Below are 22,285 nucleotides of genomic sequence, written 5' to 3' on the forward strand. Positions count from 1 at the left end.
TCTGAGGTGATTTGGACGTACCGCCGCCCGTAAGAGGCTGCCGTACGATTCACCCAGGGCGCCCCATCCAGGCCAGGGGCACCTGGCTGGGTGAGGATAAACGACCCGCTCGCCGAAACGGGAAAGGGCGTAGGAAAATTAGAAAAGTGGGGCCCCGGTATATCAAAAGGGGGTGTTGGAAGATTGGCAAAGTAAGCCCTCGATGGACCAGGGTCGAGGGAAGCCTGAGTGAAAGAGTCATCGTCCTCGAGTTCGGGGCAAACAAAACGCCCCGGAATGGCATGCTGGTCTTGGGATTGGGAGGCTATGTCCGGGTCAAAAGAGACAAAAGGAGGGCATCCCCCAGGAGACGAGGACAGCTGGTGAGGTCCCTCGCGTTCAAGGGAGGTTTCCTCCGGGAAATCCTCAGCCTCACCTTCATCTGGGCAAGGCTCGGCCGATACCGCCTTCATCTTCTTGGACCCAGGGATGGTCCACAACAACCTGGGATCTGAGACTGGGGACAATTTATGCAGGTTCAGATTTTCCACGGTAAATAGGTACGCAGCCTTTTTCATAGCGGGGTCAGCGTTGATAAACTTATTCACAACTTTCGCTTCCGACCCAACAACTGTGGGATCGGCGAATTGCTATGGATAATCCACGCCATGGTCGACACAAACATAAGTCATGAAATAATAAGTTACAAAAAAGAAGAAGAGAGAAAATGTGGCTTAGGGTACTTACTGGGTGTGGCACGGAAGTGCTCGCGAACAGAGAGGGGGCCTTTCACGAAGAAAAAGTCCTGCTTCTAGGACCCCGGGTTGGACACTGAGCTCTCTATCAAAGAGACCTCGTTATTGGCTTTTTGTAGGTAATAGAAGCCCTTGGACTTGGGAGAGGGCATGAGATTGTAGAGGAAATGCACCTTTAGCACTGTAGGAGGACGTTCGACCAGTTCCGTAAACGCAATAAAATGGTAGCTCAAGGTCAGCCAACTATTGGGTGCCAGCTGAAGTGGAGCAAGGTCAAAGAAATTGAGGACCGCAATGAAGAACAGGTGTAACGAGATGGTACCACCTGCCTTCAGGATGTGCTCACTGAGGGCCACGAGGCCGGTACTAGGGCAGTCACCCGAGCATGTCTCCAAAGGAGTGTATAAAGCGTACTCCGGAGGAACGCGGTAGTGCTTCACAATTTCCCTCAGTTTATTTTCTAACACATGTGACACCAGTTGGGAGGCCATTAGAGGAGCATTGTCCGGTTCATTGATGGATACCTGTCGTCGTGCCCTCGGCATATCTGCAAAACCAAAAGAAACAGGTGAGGAAGAGACAGAACACTTGACCCTCCATTTTCTCTTCCTAGCAAGAGTTTTCCACCGGGGCACCGGCTGCGGAAGCGCTAAGCTAGGGAAGATCAAAATTAAGGGCTGAAGAGAAGCAGAAGCGGTCCCATGACAGTCATCAGGCGAGGATGGGCTGGAGGGCTCAGGCGGAAGGTGTCCCTCCATAAACTCCAACTCCCCCTGCAAATCTAAAAGGGTCACCCTAAGGCTCGCTACATGGTCACTAAGGTCAGGGGGGAAACGTGCTCCGTCTCCTCTCAACGCCGAGTCAATTTCACTCTCCACCACCCAAATTTTATGCCTAAGTTCAGCCATGTGCTCAAGATGACAGATAAGGGCCTGCCTTAAGGAGTCATAGTCTTGGTAGGGGTTTTCCTCAAAGGACTCTGAGTCTGAAGAGAAGTCAACAAACTCAACCCCCGGAGGTATGCCGAACGGACCGTCACTGGCCATGAGACCTCGTCCCGAAAGAAAAAAGGGATTCACGTATAAATGAGAGGATTGCTACAAAACACAAAGGAATGGGCTTAAAACCTCTATATGCAAACACCCTAAATGATCCACTACAGGGTATAAACAAGGGGGCATGCAACTAGGCTAACTCACGGCAAGCTCAGGCCAAAGTACCCCATCCCGAGTAATGCTAATTTGGACCCAATGAACATGAGGTAAAAAGAAAATATACCTCAAGCAGGTAAAATGGAGCGTTGTCGTGGTCAAAAGGAGGTCGAGGGCCAAAAGCGCTGTCACGGTCAGATAGAGGCAGGTGGTCGAAAGTACGCGTCTGCAAAAATAAACAGAAAATATGTGTTAGCATTCAAATATATGAAGGGACATAAACATTCCAAAAATTAGCCTAAATATATATATATATATATAAATAAAAATAAAAAAAGGGAAACTATAATAAAAGTGAGGTCGTGGGGGATTGAACCCCTTACCTCTTGAAAAGAGCAAAAGACTAAATACCACTAGGCTAGGAAGATTGAGTGTAACTCATAGACCTGGCATGGGGGCCTATTTATAAGAATTAAAAAGAGGAGTCTACCAAAGAACCTAAAGGTCCTCTCCTAGACTGGGGGGCAAGTATGGATGCTCAAATTCCACCAAGGGAAAATATGGAGGTTTACCCTCATTAGCCTCAGGCAATCCAAGCAACCCAATATTTTTCCCACAACCCATGTCTCATAGGAGGCCTTAATAAAGATGCACCGAGAGATCCGAGGGTCACGTAAGGCCCAACCTCGTTCGGTCCTGCGCGCTGAGCCGTGCCACGCGAAACCCCCGCCTTGTTCCTTCGCATGCCCACGCGAGGCCCCGCCTCGCTCCTTCGCGCACGCCCACGCGAGGCCCAGCATAATAATACCCTCTCATGACATGATATACAAATATAGGGAGCTCTTAGTCCCATCGTGTCCACATGGTTAATCACATTCACATAACAATGCATACAAACATAGGGAACACTTAGTCTCAACCTAGCCACATAATCAGGTGCAGCTTTCTTACCTTTCGATTCGCTAGCTTTGATCACTTGACTCCTTGAGCACGATCCATCTCGAGCCCTAGCGCTCACCTAAACACAATCATAGGTCAAAGTCATCACCAAACCTCAAGTCCAAAACCTAGCCTCGGGACCAATCCCGAGCCCCCGGGAAGTCCTAGTTCCACCAAACAAGGTGGTGGAACCAAACCCCAAACCCTTGGTCAAAAACCCTTGCAAATAACCCTAAAATCCCTTTATGGAAACAGGGCAGCGCTACAACGCTCTTAGGAGGGCGCTACAGCCCTACAAGCAGAACCAAATTCCCCCAGAAAGCTTGGCCTAGCGCTACAGTGCCCAAAGGCTAGTGCTGTAGCGCTAGTCACAGACAGGCAATACCCCAGTTTTCCCTCCTGCGATTTCCACAGCCAAACTCAACCAAAACCTCTCCAAACCTTCACCAAACTCAAAAACAACCTTATTAACACACTCCACTCATGGAAAGTACCCCAAATACCCAGAACTCAAGCACATGCATCCCTAATCTCAAAATTCACCATAGCCACTTCTAGATATCAAAACTCAGTAGAAACCAGTCAAAACATCAAAGTTAAAAGCTTAGAATTTCTTACCTTTAGTGGGAATTCGGTTTCAAGAAAACCTCTACACCTCCTTAGCTTGCTCTTCCTCAACCTTTGGCTTGAATTCCCTAAAGTCCCCATCAGATTCAACTTAAACACCATAGTTCAAAAACCAAAACTAGAAACTGAATAACTCTAAAGTCTTACCTCAGGTGATGGTGTGTTCTTGCTAAACCCCTGCCAGTTCTTCAATCCTAGCTTAGGATCCTTGATGCTCAGCCTAACCCAACTCTCCTCTGAGCTTTGCTCCAAGAAAACCCAAGAAAAGTGGTGAGAGAACCATAAACCGACCCTAGAGAAAACTCTCTGTTTTCCTCTCCTTTCTCTTTTCTTTCTTTTCCTTCTTCAGACTTCTGTAGTATTCTACCACTTCCACTAACATAAAGCCTCAGTAATACCCATCTTTAAAAAGCCAAATGACCTTAATGCCCTCCCTTTTATTTCTAACCCTTTAATCCACTTAAGGGCATTTTAGTCATTTCACCCCAATTCCCGCTAACTCCTCGAGTGTCTCTAATATTTACCGCTTACTACCCAATACCTAATTAACTACCAATAATATTCCTCGATGTCAAAATAGACCCCAATATACTCACTAAATTCCCATTTATACCCCCAGGCTCACCCCGAGCCGGGTATAAATCCCCGCCATGACTTTTCGCTAATCTGCTCACTAGGATCGTCTCGAGTCATAGATCACAGATATATCCGCATAATACTGTGGTCTCAACATTAGCCTACCAATATACTCACAAGTACACAATTACGCTCTCAATGAGCCAAATTACCAAAATACCCTCACAGCAGAGTATATAGCCCCATGCATGCCTTTATCATCATATAGTAATATGACCCACATAATCATGCATATAATCATATAATAGCACAGTAAATCAATTATGGCCCTCCCGACCTCCTAATCAAGGTCCTAAACCTTATTAGGAAATTTGGGTCGTTACACTCTAGAACTTTTTTTACAAGCATTATCTCTTCTCCAAACTCTCTAGATCTCATGTGTTGAGAACATCTAGGAGTCTAAATAATCAACATGTGAATCCTACATGCCCACACACATTCGTACGTGTTTGATGAACGACTTGGAAGATCGTTTGTACGTGAGTTTTAATTGGATAGGAAGATCGTTTGATAATCCTAAAAGACTCAATGAATCTTGATAGGCTAAAAGAGGTAATATCATTTTCCTTGTATGTGTTGATTTAATGTATAGATATATGTATTTATCATGGCCTGGTATTAATGATTTTTTAAAATCTCTCCACCCCACCTTCCATTGCGTTCCTAATTTTATTCATAGTAATACCAACAATTGGTACCAGAGCGGTCTACATATATGTATACATTAAAAGTTTTGTTGGCTCTTGCATTTTTTTATATGTATGTTGATATGTATATTGAATGGATGGTTTTGTTTTTTGAATGTATGGTTGAATGATAAATCGTTAGTTATATGGTACTATTGGGTTATTAATTGATTTTATTTTCTTAGATCTTGTGTAAGCCATTAATTGGGCATAGGAATATTTGAAATTTTATTTGAGAAATAACATTGTAAAAATTCTTGTCACGAGGAGAAAGAATAGAGAAAGGGACTCGAGCAACATGACCCGAGCCACATGGGTTGCGCCTGCCACCTAAGCCCCACGCAAGCCTTCGAGCAGCCCCATGGCTCACGTCGCGTGTGTTGGTATTAAATGAGAAAAATAAGAATATGCAGTGGAGTAGGATCTTTTAAAAATTTATTAATACCAGCCAGAATCATACATATATAGACATATTATATAACACGTAAAAGGAATAGAGATTACCTCGCATAGCCTATCAAGTGTCATTGAATCTTTTTGTATAAATCAACGATCTTCCTATCCTTTCTGAAAGCTCACACCCAAGTTAATCATCAAACACATAAGGATGTGTGTGGGCACGTAGGATTCAAATGTTGATTTAGAACTCTCTAGATGTACTCAGCACATGAGATCTAGATAGGTTTGAGAAGAGAGAGGCTATAGAAATATCAAGAATTTCAGGTTTAGGAAATTCTATCGTTTCTTTCTTGAGAGAGTCTGACAGTCAAAAACAACTTATTAAATTCTCTTAAAAGTATCACTTATTTCCAGGTTTATAAAGATAATTACTAATTTAATTAATCTTTATTTTGTTTAAAATAAAACTGATCAGTTACATTATTTTAATTATTTAATTTAATTCACATTTAAAGAATAATTAAAACATTTAAAGAATAATTAAATATAATTAAATGAACAAATAAATTTGAAATTCAAAATTCAAATCCCAATGATAGAAAATATCCCTAGGTGGCACCACTCACTGTACGCTAAAGTGAGTGGTGTACGCCACTTAGTGGCTCTCCCTCATTTTCTCATTGGTTTATTTAATTAATAATAATGATAATATATTTATCACAAAATAAATATCTCTTAATTTAAAATTGAATTTATCTTAAAATATCAGTTTTAAATAAATAAATATCTTATAATAAGATAATTATTAATCTTTCTCTATATGAATCCAAACATGATTAATATTTATTTTAACATATAGTTTTTCAAAATAAAAACCATACAGTTAAATAATTAATTAATTCGTAATTAATCAATTACCAATAATTATCACATAATTATTTCATTGCCGCGGAAAATTAATTCATTTACAATTAAGTCATTCTCTCTACAAATTTTCCCTATGACATCCTTACCCTTGACAGTGTAGGACAGATGTGACCTGAGGACCATGGACCTATAATACGAAGCTCCAATAAATCAGATTATTAATTAAAATATTTAATCTAATAATCTTATTTATTAATTTCATGATTACTTCACTATAAATATGGAATTTCACTCTAAGTATTTATAAAATTATATTTACAGAGTTTTGTTTGTAGTCCATTGATATAATCAATAAATGTAGTTCTGTCCTCCATTTATTGGTTCGTTAATTAGAGCTTGTCAAAATTATCGTTTTACCCTTCTAATTACCTCTTGTCCCTTAAGTACCATTAATTCACTAGAAAATAATTAATCTATAATTAAATTATAGATTTAAGCTCAATAACTATTTAGTACCATAACTAACTCTTAAGTGAACCAATATTCAATCCGTTAGGAAATTATGGATTCCATTATTATAAGTCATGTTCCCAACCATTCATGATATTGAATCTTCAAAACAAAAGTCACTAGCCTCATTATAAGAAACCTTAATGAGTGAATCAAAAGATCCAATAAGCACAAATAGAAGTTCATGACTACTCAGGATTTAGACTGATCAACAAATGATCATCTATTATGATTAGAATTAAATCTCTATGGAAAACGGTAAGTTTATAAAGATAGTTAACTCAAATTGGTCTTAAAATATCAGTTTTAAATAAATAAATATCTTATAATAAGATAATTATTAATCTCTCTCTATATGAATCCAAACATGATTAATATTTATTTTAACATATAGTTTTTCAAAATAAAAACCATACAGTTAAATAATTAATTAATTCATAATTAATCAATTGCCAATAATTATCACATAATTATTTCATTGCCGCGGAAAATTAATTCATTTACAATTAAGTCATTCTCTCTACAAAATTTCCCTATGACATCCTTACCCTTGACAGTAGGACAGATGTGACCTGAGGACCATGGACCTATAATACGAAGCTCCAATAAATCAGATTATTAATTAAAATATTTAATTTAATAATCTTTATGATAAGCGGTACTACACCGTAATCGTGTGTCCATTTCCTTCTGCAGACTCTCCCAAAACTTGGAGGTGAAGGTGGGGTCCCTGTCGGATACTATTGACCTCGAAGCCCCATGAAGTCGAACAATTTCCTTCACATATAACTCAGCATACTGCTCCACAGTATAAGTCGTCCTAACAGGAAAAAAGTGGGCGGACTTGGTATACCTATCCAAAATCACCCACACCGAGTCATGCTGACCTACGGTCTTCGGCAAACCAACCACGAAGTCCATGGTGATATCTACCCACTTCCATTCTGGAATCCCCAGAGGCTGCAGCAATCCTGCTGGCCTCTGATGCTCAGTCTTGATTTGCTGACAAGTTAAGCACTTGGCCACATAATTCACCACATCTCTTTTCATGCCCGACCCCCAATACAAAGCTCTCAAATCTTGGTACATCTTCGTTGTACCCGGATGCAAGGAATAGGGAGTGGTATGTGATTCATCTAAAATCTCCCGTCGGATATCAGAATCCATCGGAACACAAATCCGACCCTTGTACTTCAGGAATCCCATCTCTGAAATGGAAAAGTCCTGAACCGCTCCGACTAAGACGTTCTCTCTGTGACCTCTTAACTGGGAATCTTTCCCCTGCACCTCCTTGATCCTCTCGAGGAGTGTAGACTGAAGAGTGATGTTGGCTGACCGACCAACCACCAACTCTATACCCGCTCTAGTCATCTCCTCAGCTAGCTTATCGGATATCTATCTCGAACTGAACAGTTGTCCTGGGCCTTTCCAACTTAATGCATCAGCCACTACATTAGCCTTCCCAGGATGGTATAGGATATCATAGTCATAATCCTTAACCAACTCTAGCCACCGTCTCTGGCACATATTCAGATCCTTCTGAGTAAAGAAGTACTTCAAACTCTTGTGGTCGGTGTATATCTCACACTTCTCACCATATAGATAATGTCTCCAAATCTTAAGTGCGAATACCACCGCTACCAAATCCAGATCATGCGTGGGATATCTCTGCTCATATTCTTTCAACTGTCTCGATGCATAGGCTATCACCTTACCAGCTTGCATCAGCACACACCCTAAACCCTGTCTGGAAGCATCACAATAAACCACGAACTTCTCATTATCCATCGGTAGACTCAACACTGGCACTGTGATCAGTCGCCGCTTCAACTCTTTGAAACTGTTCTCAAATATGTCTGTCCAAACATACTTCGTCTTCTTCTTTGTCAATTCTGTCAACGGCGTAGCTATTCTGGAGAATCCTTCAACAACCCGCCGATAATATCCTGCCAATCCCTGAAAACTCCTCACTTCGGGAACATTACTCGGTCTAGGACAATCTCCCACTGCCTCAATCTTACTTGGGTCAACTAGAATCCCCTCCTTACCGACGATATGGTCTAGAAATGTAACCTGTGGTAACCAGAACTCGCACTTCCTGAACTTAGCATATAACCTGTGCTTCTTCAACCGTTGCAATACCAACCGCAGATGCTGCTCATGCTCTGATTCTGACTGAGAATACACTAAAATTTCATCGATAAATACAATCACAAACTTATCCAGGTAGTCCTTGAAAATCATGTTCATCATATCCATAAACGCTCCTGGGGCATTGGTTAATCCAAAGGACATAGCCAGGAATTCATAGTGTCCGTACCTTGTACAGAAAGCAGTCTTTGGTATGTCCTTTTCTTTGATTCTTAACTGGTGGTAACCTAACCGAAGATCAATCTTGGAAAACACTGTCCTTCCCTGTAGTTGATCAAATAAATCATCGATCCTTGGCAGCGGATACTTATTCTTAACGGTCAACTTATTCAGCTTCCAGTAGTCAATACACATCCTAAGAGATCCATCCTTCTTCTTGACGAACAACACTGGAGCACCCCACCCTAAATCTAGTAACTCCTGTAACTGAATCTTCAACTCTGCCGGAGTCATTCTATAAGGTGTCCTAGATACTGGCTCCGCCCCTGGTGCCAATTCTATCACGAAATCAATCTCCCACTACGACGGCAAGCCTGGTGGATCTGCTGGAAATAAATCTGGAAACTCACACACTAGTCTGGTCTCATCCGGTCCAACCGACATAACCCTAGAAGCATCCACAACATTCGCTAGGAATCCTATACAACCCTCCTGCATCAGGTCCCTAGCCTTCAGTGCTGAAATTATAGGCACCCGCGGTCCACTAACCGTCCCCACAAATACAAAGGGTACCTCCCCTTTTGGTTCAAAGGTCACCATTCTACGCTTGCAGTCAATTGTAGCCCCATACTTCGATAACCAATCTATCCCTAAAATCATATCAAAGTCATCCATCGCAAGCTCAACCATATCAACAGACAATTCCCTACCATCTACCTCTACTGGTAAAGCCCTAATCCATCTCTTAGAGACTACCAGGTCCCCTGTTTGCAACAAAGTCTGAAAACCCCTAGCATACAAAACACTAGGTCTACACAGCTGATTTATCACTCTAGTAGACACAAAAGAATGAGTAGCTCCTGAATCAATCAATGCAGTATACAAAGAACCAGTGCTAGAGATTTGACCTATCATAACTGAGAGGTTAGCCTCCGCCTCAGTCTAAGTCAAGGTAAATACCCTGGCAGGAGCAAGACTTTCACTCTGCTTCAGCTCCTATTTCTTGACTTGTGGGCAGTCCCTCTTCAGATGGTTAGCACTCCCACAGACAAAGCAGGACCTAATCCTGCACTCACCCTGGTGTCGTCGTCTACACCGAGGACACACTGGAAATCTCCTTCAGTTGTCCCCTCCACCCTAACGTCCAGTAGAAGCACCCCATGCCCTCTTATCTAAGCTGGGAGGAACAAAGGAATCTGGGGCTTTCCTCTTCTGCTCACTCGGGCCACTACCCCGATTGGATCCAATAAAAGGTGGCACTATCCTCCTAGCATCGCGCCTAACAGCGCTCTCTCTCCAAATATGATCCTCAGCCCCCTCAGCTGTGAGGGCCTTGTCCACAACTTGAGCATAAGTGGTAGTCTTCGGATCCAAAGTGATCTTCACATCACGGGCGATCATAATGTTCAATCCCCGTACAAACCTATCTCTTCTTGCCGCATCTTTCGGCACTGAATCTGGCGCAAACTTCGCCAACCGGTCGAACCTCAAAGCATACTCAGTCACGGTCAACCGATTCTGAGCCAGGTTGATGAACTCGTCAACCTTTGCAGCTCGGACTGCCACACTTTAATATTTCTCGTTGAAAATGTTCTTGAATTCTTCCCAGATCATAACTGTTACATTCCTTCTCTAAACTACCACATCCCACCAGATGCGGGCATCCTCTCTAAAAAAGTAACTGGCACAGGCAACTCTCTCGTTCCCCTCAACCCTCATGAAATCCAGGATAGAGGAAATCATATTCATCCACTGCTCTGCCCGCAGTGGGTCTAGTCCACCCTCGAAGGTGGGAGGATGTTGCTTCGTGAACCTCTCATACAAAGGTTCCCACCTAATCTCCATCACAGGCTGAATCGGTACTGGCCCCACAACCTGTTGAACTGGAAACCCAGTGACTTGTGGAGGGTCCTGCTGTCTCAACTGTCAAAGTTCTTCTTCTGCTCGTTGCAATCTTGCTTCCATTTCAGCAAACATTTGTTGCCAATTCTGTGGGGCACGTGGAGGGTCCTGACCCTTGTTGTCATCCTCGGCCCTACTGCCGCGATGTCTAGATGATTGACGAGGCATCTCGACAAATATGCTTGCAATCAACGACGCCGTTCATCAGGCATGACAACAACGTCCAAAACCACCTCCCAATCACATCAACCAACCACAAACATTAATTCACATAACATACAGATAGAATATATCATACAATGGGCCATGCCCTAGCATCATGCATATGTTAACTCATTCATCATGCTCTATAAGAAATAAGCAGGCAAACAAGGCATTTAAACACAAATTAAAGCATTTAAGTCAATTATTACCAACCAACCCTGAGTTGAGCTTGTCACTGACAGCGAGCGTACATGTTCGGTCAATCTCCAGAAACCATAAACCTTGGCTCGCTCTGGTACTAAGTTGTAACGCCCTACTTCCTAAGTGAGTTTAAAACGTGTATTTAACTCGCTAATCGAGGTTTTAAGGCAAAAGTGTGAATAACCATAATCAGAATCACAAACTTTGGAAATAACTCTATTTACTGAAAATTATAAAGTGTTTGACATTTGGGATACCAAAATACTGTTTAGAAATATTTACAGCATGTATTTACAACCAAAATCGACTAGACGAAAAAATCTGAGTTTAGTTCAACCATTTCCCAAAAATATCCCTAGTCATGGCAGCCAGGCAGGCCAAACATGTACGCGCCGCCTCACGCTCTCCATACTCATGGTTGGTCGACTTTCCCATTTCCCTTACCTGCACCACAGAGCACCCGTGAGCCGAAGCCCAGCAAGAAAACCCATACAAGCAGAAAACATGTGCATAACAAACACTCAGCATATAAACAGGCCATCAATAGGCTAAACACATACGACCATGCCCTCCCATGCGCTTTACCAGGCCCTGGGTTCGCGGTCCACACCGTGAGGATATCCCAGGTATCCTTTAGGGTCTCGCCGTGGCAACTCGCACTCCGCATGCTAAACGCTGCCCCCAGCCCCTTGCCGCACTCGCCTTGCACTCCACGTGCTTTACGCCGTTCTCGACCCCTTACCATTCCCGGCCTTACCGACCTCGGCCTGTGCCATTCTCGTCTCTTGCTGAACATTTACACCTATGCATACATAGCATAATAAAGCAAATACTAAACATAAACAAATTCAATCAAGGGCTATGCCCTACAACACAATCACATAGGGCCCTGCCCTGCATACAAGCTCTATGGGAATAGTGGTTTTCTTACCTGTGTCCCGAGCTTCCCAAGCACCACGATCATGAGCACAGTCCTCTCTCCCGAGCCTCAAAGAAATCCTAATCACAACTCATAAACCATAATGAACCATCACGTTCTAATCCACTAAATAGTTTCGAGTCATAATTCTACCCTCCGGGACATTGGTTTCTACCAAACCGGGTAGTAGGAACCTTCCCGAGCCTTAACGTTCAAGTTCCCAAGCTAAAAGCCCTCATTTTGCCAAAAATTCACATTTGGGCCGTGGCTCAGCCTCCCCTAAGCGCCGCGGCACGCCCCTAGACAGAGGCAAAATTACCTCATATCTGCCAGCCTAGGACCGCAGTGCCCAAACCTTGCACCGCGGCGCCTAGGAAATTCCCCAAAGCCCCACTAGCCTATAAACTCAAGCAGGCCGCGGCGTTGAAGAACAGGGCCGCGACGTGAGCCCGAAACCCAGAAATTCCATGCGATTTTCACAAACTAACTCCCCTGAAAATCATCCCAAATGCATCCCAATAACAAAATCGGGTCCCATAATCATTCTAATACACCTTAAGCGGCACACCAGCCCAGAATAACCAACAAAATCCTACTATAACTCGAGAATGATCCATCACTCAAAACACATGCAACACTCTATTATTCAGCTTAAAACCAATGTATTAAACCAAGATCGAAGCTTACCTTGAGCTGAGTTAAGTCTCTGAGTTTGGTCCTTGATCCTTAAGCTTCTAGCTTTCAAGATTTCCCAGCCCAATTCCTTATTTTATTAGCTTCACCACAATTTTCCTTTGATATACCTTAGACAAAATAAAGGGAGAGAAGAGAAAATGCTTTGGTCTATTTCTACCAGCTTTTGAGTGTTTCCCTTTCTTTTGTTTTATTAAACTTAAGCTTTAAGGTTACCTCAAGGCTCGGGGTACCAAAAACGTCCCCGAAGAAAAAATGGTAAATTTCCCCAATATTTCCTCCTAGACATTATAACCTCAAATATATCTCCAAATATTTATTTCCAAAACCCGATATCCCCATAAAATATCTAATACCCGAAATACCCCTCGACTCGCCCTGAGTCAGATATTCAACCCCGTTGTGACTTTCTGACTAACGGCTCCCTACGACTGTCTCGGATCATGCTACGCAGATATATCACACATATATTACATTTATGCCCTCAAGGGGCTAAAATTACAAACATACCCCTAATATTCAAATGGGGCCCACATGCACATTTAATTCAACTAAACATGCATTTCTATCACATGTTCACATAAGTTCACATATTATATCCATAATTAACTTATTGCCCTCCAGGCACACTAATCAAGGCCCTAAGCCCTATTAGCAAATTTGGGTCATTACATATCCAGCTCGTGGTAGTTCTAGTATATTGCATAACCGTGGATCCCCAGAGACTCGGGATCCCTTTATACGTATATTTATGACCAAGCTATCATATTTAATATCCCAGATATTAGGAGTACATATACCTTGTGATCAGATCATATCCCAATATAAATGGGAATTATTTGTATTAAATGTAATAATTATGTAAATGCGTGATCGACTCACGCGATTACCCAAACCTGTCCATGAAATTTCCTTATAAATACTGGGAATATTGGACAGGAAAGGAGACCATTTTTTTTGTAATACCGAAACTTTGCCAAAATAGAGAGAGTGAAACAACAATAATATAGGCTCGTGGACTAGGTGGATTTTAGCCACTGAAACACGTAAAAATTATGTGTTCTTGAGTGAATTCATTTATTTTTCATTATTATTTATTAAGCACTAATTTACCTTTAATATATTTCTTAATACATTGTTGGCGAAAATCGCATCAACAGTTTGGTGCTTACTTTGAGATGGAAATTAATGCTTCATCAAGATCCCAGACGATTCTCATCATGGAAATCACTCTCTTAATGCACGATAATGAGATAGAACAACCTAGTGGACAAGAGGCCCATCACACCGCTGTTTCGAATGAACATGGCCCTAAGATCTAGCAGCGTCCGGGAAATCGACCGGCGGGTCATGGCGACACTAGGAGTTCGGCGTCATTGCCACAGAATCAAAATCTAGACTACCGAACTATCGTTGAATTGGAAAACATGCAATTGAGAAGCCATCTTGCTAAGGTAAACAGCCAAATTAAGGAAGTTTTGGCTCGGTTACCCTTTCTTACAGCCGACGTTAATGTCGAAAAGATGCAAAGTAGGTCTCACAAGTCCCACAAGAATAATCGTTCCAAACCAACTCGATCAATTAGAACTGCCACCCCAATTTCTGTACCTACAAGGCGTGATTGCCAGAATGCTCAACCCAGTGGCCCTCATAGGGGTCATCAGCATGTCATTCGATCGGTTAGAACCGCAACCCCAAGTTTGGTGCCTCTTTCACAGGTCCCTAGGAATAACCATGGCAATCCATGGGGAGGGGCTGGGATAGGGTCACAGAGATAGAATGTTCCAGTAAATCCTCCTGCGTCGCGATCGAAACGTTAGGCGCAAAGAGCTAGAGACAATGGGGTAGAACAGAGGCAGGCTAATCTAGTTCACCCTGATGGGACCCAAATTGCCTCACCAATAACGCATCTCCCGTCACCTATAAGACCTCCAATGCCACCTCCTCCTACACGCGACATTCCAGCTTATGGAGACAGTAGGAGAAATCATCCCCCATCTGCCAATACTTACATCCAACGGACACGTGTTGAAAATCAAGATCCTCGGCCCCATCCGCGAGCTGTAAGATTCGTAAGTAGGAGTCACTGGACCAAAAGTCGTCATAGTGGTAGGTCCGAGGGTGATCTAAGAAATCAGTTGAGCTCAGCGCAAAGCCCTCGGTACGAGTCACAACCTGATTTGCGTGATCACCTGAATTCACAGAGAAGGAATCCAGCTCAGAATGAAGATGTTAGTTATACTCGACAAGAGGGAGGTCCATCCATAGTATGTGATAATGGGAATGCCCCACCAAACCAAGCTCGAGCATGGAGGGACAATAACCCATCAAACTCATACGATAGGATGGGAGCTGTCAAACAGCCCCCAAGTAACCTAGGGACCAGAGACCAAACCCTCAAGAGGCTAGCTCTGATGGAAGACCAAATGAAGAGAGTTTTACTTGGAAAAGTCAAAGATGATTGTGACTCAGAGGATGAGCTCGAGCCTTTCGCTCCAAATATTGCGGCGGCCACATATCCGGTAGGCTTCAGAATGCCACACTTGTCAAAATTTGATGGAGATGGAGATTCGTCAGACCACCTCAGAATGTTTAACACCATGATGATGGCCCACAATGTCAGACTCGATCTAAGGTGTATTTTATTCCCTACAAATTTGGTTGGGCCAGCTAGGTAGTGGTTTAAGCAGTACAAGAGACATTCCATAAGCTCATGGAAGAAGTTTTCCTCCGAGTTTAAAAAAGCATTTTGAGCTTCACAAGCAGCTCGAGTTGAGGTTGATTCATTGGCCAATGTAAAGCAGCAACCTGGAAAAATGTTGACGGCATATCTAAGTCAGTTTTCCAATGTTGCTGCACGAGCTAAGGATGCTGATGACAGCTCCAAGCTCATGGCACTAAGGACAGGAATCCTCATCGGGGGCGACCTAGGGCAAGAACTCCAATGGAAAGGAGTTAAGAGTGTGGAAAAATTCTTGGACTGAGCTCAAGAATGGATTAACCTGGAATAGGTGCAAGCTTCCATCGCAGGAACTAGCCAGCTCCATGTCCAGCATGTTGGAGCGGTAACGGACGTTGCAGCTATGGCTCAGACTATTACACACAATAACCAAGGCGGGATAGAAAAATGAAGGGAAATGGTGAGGATGACTAGAGCGAAACGAATAAAAATAAGTCTGGGGAGAAATTCAAACCTGTTTATGCTACTTATACCGACCTAACAGACACTAGGGAGCACATCTTCCTAGAAAATTATGCTCGCCTTCCGTGGAAGAAGCTAGAACCATTGAAGAACCAGAGGGCGAAGAGAAATTCTTCGAAGTTCCACCGATTCCATAATGATATCGATCATAACATTGATAACTGTCAAAAGCTGAAGGATGAGATTGAAACTCTCATTAGAGCTGGACCTTTGTCCCAGTACGCTCGAAATCGGGTGGTCCCTAATCAACCCACTGTACCAAACCCTCCATCAGTCCCCGAAGCTCCAGCATGTCAAACCATAGCTCAAGAAAATTAGGATGACCCTCCTCCGATAATAGGGGGAGATATAGCCACCATTTTAGGAGGACCTCATCTGGCAGGCACGAGCAGCGGGGCCCAGAAGAGGTACATTAATGAATAGAAATCCCATAACGGAGTGGAGTTCATTGCAGAACAGCAATTATCAAAACAACAACGATTGGAAAAACAACCAATCATTTTTACAGAAGAGGATGCTAGCCACGTCCAATTCCCACATAAAGATCCCTTGGGCATAACCGTTCAGCTCGCCAACCGGAGGGTTCGAAGGACACTAGTAAATAACAGGAGTTCTGTGAATCTACTTTTTAGGTCCACCTTGGAAAAAATGAGGTTGTCTGTAACAGAATTGAAGGCGGCCTCAATGACTCTATACGAGTTTTCTGGTGAAGGGTCAGCAGCCATCGGGACGATCGAATTAGTGGTAACATTGGGAGAAGGCTCACAAAATGTCTCCAAGTTACTTGAGTTTGTGGTAATCGACTATCCAGCTGCATACAATGTGATTTTGGGTTGACTTGTGTTGATGGCATTTGAAGCCATAACCTCTATCCGCCACCTAGAAATAAAATTCCCCTCAGCTGCAGGAATATGCACCATCAGAGGTGATCAGCTCGCTGCCAGAGAATGCTATAGCATTTCTATGAAGGGAAAATCACAACCTGGGCAGCAAACTATGGTCATAAATGACAGAGGCGAGGAGTCCCGGGAAGTAGAAGTTACTTGCAGGACAAAAGAACCTCAGCAAAAAGAGGACAGTAACAACGCCTAACACGATGACATTAACCCACGGATAGGCAAAGACAGGTCAGAACTCCAAGTTCTAGAGGAGCTCGAGGATGTAAACATTGACCCCAATGAAGCTTCAAGAGTTGTAAAGATTGGGAAGAATCTTAATGATAAAAGGAAGAAGGAGCTGGTCAATTTCTTACAAGAGAATCTGGACGTTTTTGCCTGGTCACATGGAGATATGGTGGGAATAAGCCCGAGTGTAATCATGCACACTTTAAATTTGGACAGGAATGTGCCTGCAAAATCCCAAAAAATGGTGACGCTTGAGAACAGTCCGAGCTGAGGCTCTTGAGGAAGAAGTAGCTCGACTACTAAAGTGCGGGTTTATCCGTGAAGCAAAATACCTGATCTGGGTCGCCAATCCTGTGCTGGTCCCAAAGCTAAATGGGAAATGGAGGACTTGCATTGACTTCTTCGACCTGAACAAAGCTTGTCCCAAGGATTGCTTTCCACTACCAAGGATTAATCAATTGGTAGATTCCACGGCAGGTAACGAGCTCATGTCCTTCATGGATGCTTATTCTGGATATAACTAGATCGCGATGAATCCTGTAAACCAGGAACATACTAGCTTTATGATTACAAATAACGTATATTGTTATAAAGTCATGCCCTTCGGCCTGAAGAATGCCGGAGCTACATATCAGCGCATAGTCAACAAAATGTTTGCTAATCAGAATAGGAGAAGTATGGAAGCGTATGTCGATGATATGCTTGTCAAATCAAAGATTGCTGATAACCATGTATCTGATCTAGAAGGATGTTTTGGAATCTTAAGGAGGTATGACATGAAGCTAAATCCTCAAAAGTGCACATTCGGAGTGGCATCTGGAAAATTTCTGGGATTCATAGTCAACACGAGGGGAATATAGGCAAATATTGATAAAATTAGGTTGTTTTTAGAAATGCCCTCACCCAAGTCGCGTAAAGAAGTTCAAAGCCTGACTGGAAAGGTGGCAGCTTTGAATCATTTTATTTCAAAATCTACTGACAAGTGCCTGATATTCTACAACTTACTCAGGGGAAACAAAAAATTTGAGTGGACTGAGGAGTGCGAACAGGCATTACTCGACCTAAAAATGCACCTGGACGAGACTCCAGTGTTATCTAAGCCTATGTCTGGAGAACCTCTGTTCCTTTATTTGGCCGTGATAGAGAATGCAGTCAGTGCCGTGTTAGTCCGAGAAGAAGACCGTGCTCAAAAACCAGTATATTATATAAGCAAGAGACTTCTCAGAGCTGAATCACGATAACCACTGATAGAGAAGCTGGCATTTTTTCTGATATTGGCTTCCAGGAATCTCCGACCATATTTCAAGTCCCATTCAATCAACGTCATGACCGACCAACCTTTAAGTTAGGTATTGCAAAAATCTAAAACATCAGGATGTCTTTTAAAATGGGCTATCGAGCTTAGCCAGTTTGAGATATTGTATGTGTTATTTACCTCAATCAAAAGTCAGGCCCTTGCTAATTTTGTGGCTGAATGCACTGGATTTCAAAAGGAGCTCTTGAACGAATTGGTGCAGGAGTTATGGAATATCTTCGTGGATGGATCATCAAACGAGAATGGATTGGGAGCTGGGATCATCTTAATCTCCCCAGAAGGGCATCGATTTCATACAGGTCTGAGATTTGGATTCGAGGCATCCAACAACGAAGCCGAATATGAGGCTTTACCAGCTGGGCTGAGAGTGGCAAGGAAGCTCAAGGTAAAAGTCGTCCAATGTTATAGTGATTCTCAACTCGTGATCAATTAAGTATTGGGAGAATACTAGGCTCGAGGTACGAAGATGGCGGCCTACCTAGCTAAGGTGAAGGGAGAACTGTCTGAATTTTAGTACAGTTTTGTTGAACAGATACCTCGCGAGCAAAATTCAAATGTTGACTCCTTGCCACAACTTGCCACCACAAAAGAAGCTAAGATATTGTATGTAGTGCCAGTAAAGTTCTTGGAGAATCCGAGTGTGACAAAAATGATAGAAGTCTAAATGATCGACACAAGACCGACCTAGATGACTCCCATAATGGAATAACTCACAATAGGAAGGCTACCTGGCGATAGAAAGGATGCAAGAAAAACACTTTATCAAGCTCCGCGGTATGTGATAGTTGATGGGACCTTGTACCGACGTGGTCATTCATTGCCTCTCCTACGATGTGTTTTGCTCGAGGAAGCTAAAACCATTTTGCAAGAAGTGCATGAAGGTTTTTGTGGAGATCATGCTAGGGGCAAAACCTGGCACTAAAAATACTGAGGCAGGGCTATTTTTGGCCCACTCTAACAAAAGACTCAATCTCGTATGTTCAGAAGTGCGACAAATGCCAACATTTTGCCATAGTTGCTCGAGCTGCTCCAGTTGAGCTAACGATGATCTCATCCCCATGGCCATTCGCAGTATGGGGAATCGACTTAATAGGGTCCCTAACTATGGGAAAGGGAAGAGTTTGTTACGCGGTGGTGGCGATCGACTATTTCACGAAGTGGGTAGAAGCCAAACCTCTGGTAACCATCACTTCAAAAAGAGCCCTGGACTTCGTAGTGGAGAGTATTATATGTCGATTTGGGCTTCCTAAAAAGATCCTGTCAGACAATGGGACAAAATTCGACAGCAAACTCTTTACTGATTTCAATGAAAATATGGAATTATGAAGAGTATCTCCTCAGTAGCATATCCGCAGGCCAACGAGCAGGTCGAGGCTGTGAACAAAACCTTAAAGGCAATCCTGAAGAAGAGGTTAGATGAAGCCAAAGGACTATGGCCCAAATAGTTCCCGCAAGTACTGTGGGCCTATCGAACTTCTCACAGAACCTCCACGGGGCATACTCCTTTTTCCTTAACTTTTGGAAGCAAAGCCGTGCTTCCAGTCGAAGCCATGGTAGCCACTCACAGGCAAAGGACTTTCCACCAAGAGTAGAATGATGGACTACTTAATGCATCCCTCAATCTAATTGAAGAAAAACGAGAAGAATCGCAGTTACAGCTCGCCCACTATCAACAAAAAATCACTCGCTATTTTAATTCTAAAGTTAAGACGCGTAGATTTGGATTGGGCGATCTAGTTCTCATAAGGGTATTTCTAGCAAATAAGGATCCCAAGGACGGTGTTTTAGGCCCGAATTGGGAGGGACCATATCAAGTTGTTGAGGTTTTGCATGAAGGAACTTTCAAGATAGCTTGACTGAATGGGGAACTAGTCCCACGAACCTGTAACACCCTACATTTGAAAAAATATTATCAGTAGTACCACCATCAATGTAAGACTTATTTATAAAAGCCATTTGATTAAATAATAGATGGATTACTAAATAATTTCCTTTTTATATTATATTAGTTCGTGTTCTAATGATTGTAAAAGCAACCAAGAAAGTTTCTACATTCTGGTTACTTGGGGGGGCACATAACCCGAGGTTGGAAAAATTAAGCCTACTCGATAAGATTAACAAACTTAGAGCTTGGAAAAATTGATTATTTGATGGCTTTTTAAGAGCTCGAGTTTTCAGTAAACCTAGCGCGAACTAAGTTTAGATGTGTAATGCCCCGAAATCCTTAATGCGGCTTAATGGCTAGATTAGTAGGCCAGGAGGGCCATAATTGTTTAATTATGCCATTAAATGAATATATGAATATTTATGTGAATTATATTATAATATGATGTTATATGCATGCATGTGGGTCCACATTTGATTAGTATGATATTTTGGTAATTTGGCCCATGAGGGCATATTTGTGTATTTGGGTGCATATTGTGATTTGTGAATGAGATCCCATTATTATGGAGATATATTTGAGCTATTCGGCATGAGACGATCTTATATTATAAATTAGCGGTTTTGTCATAACGGGGGTCTTTTATTGGGATATTGAGTAATGGGAATGTAACTTGATGATAAATTGGGAGTTATTGAGATCAGGAGGGAATTCTGGAAGTTTTGACTATAATGTCCCCGGGGGTGTTTTTGGGACCCCGAGCACTAGGTTTTATTTGAGGTTACTTAAGCTTGAAGTAGCTTGTCAGATAGAACGTACGTTAGAAAACCTCTCGTTCTTTCCAGTTATTTCATTTTTACCGTTCGAAGCATTTTCGAAGAAATCTCGAGTTCTAGGAGTCAGAATCAAGCGAGGATTGAGGCATAGCGATCCTAGGAAAGATTAGAATATTCTTGACCGAAGGATTTGACAAGAAACAACCTAATCTAAGGTAATCTAAGTTTTAAGTTTTGAGTTTTTAGAGTTTCTAAGCTTAGAATTGGATTTTGTGAACCGTTGAGTTTTTGTTTCATTTGAGCCTTTGGATTTGATGGTTTTGGATCATTGGGAAGCCTGGGAACTTTAATTTTATGATTTGGAAATGCTTAGGTATGTTTTTGGGAGGTTTGGGATGAAGGAAAACATGTTTGGGCAGGTTCTGGGTTGGGGGCCGCGACCCTGTTCTTGGGCGCCGAGACCCTAGCTCGAAGAAGCAGGTGGAACGATTTTGCCTTTGCTGGGCACCGTGGCCCTAGGTGTTGGGCATCGCGGCCCTTGCTCCTGGAGTGGCTGGGGATCGCGGCCCAAGGTGTTAGGGCCGCAGCCCTTGGACAGGTTTGAGCCTGTTTGAGTGTTTTGGCATCGGGAACTTGGTTTTGGGCCTCGGGATTGTTCCTACTACCCGGATTAGTGGGGATTGATGCCCCGGAGACTAGGTCTTGGTTTGGGAACCCTTGTTTATAATTTTATTGATGGTTTCCCATATTTGGTTATGACTAGGTGACCGCTAAAGGACTAAAAGTCAGATCGTTCTCAAGGGTCGTTCTTTTGTTCATTCTCGCTCGAATTAGAGGTAAGAAAATTGCACCCTGTGTATGTGACATGCATGATTGTTGTTGAGGCATGTTGGTTGATAAATGTGCACATTGATTGCATATTAAATGCTAGAAAATGTTGTTTACTTGTATATGGCACTGACTAGTTAGGGACACTGACCTAAGGGTCAGAAACGACATAAGCGTCCTGAACGCAGGGCCGAATGAAGATTAGATCTAATCGATATCAGCATTGAATGGCTCTAAGGCATTAATGTTGGACCGACCCTAAGGTCGATGAAACTTATAAGCGCTTTGCTAGTCTAAGACTAGTTACTCAGAGCCAGGGCCTAAGGCCTAGGTGACTGCTTGTCACATGGCTAGGGAACAGTGTTCCATAGTTATGA

Source organism: Humulus lupulus, chromosome 8, assembly GCF_963169125.1.
Source record: "Humulus lupulus chromosome 8, drHumLupu1.1, whole genome shotgun sequence".
Taxonomy (NCBI): Eukaryota; Viridiplantae; Streptophyta; class Magnoliopsida; order Rosales; family Cannabaceae; genus Humulus; species Humulus lupulus.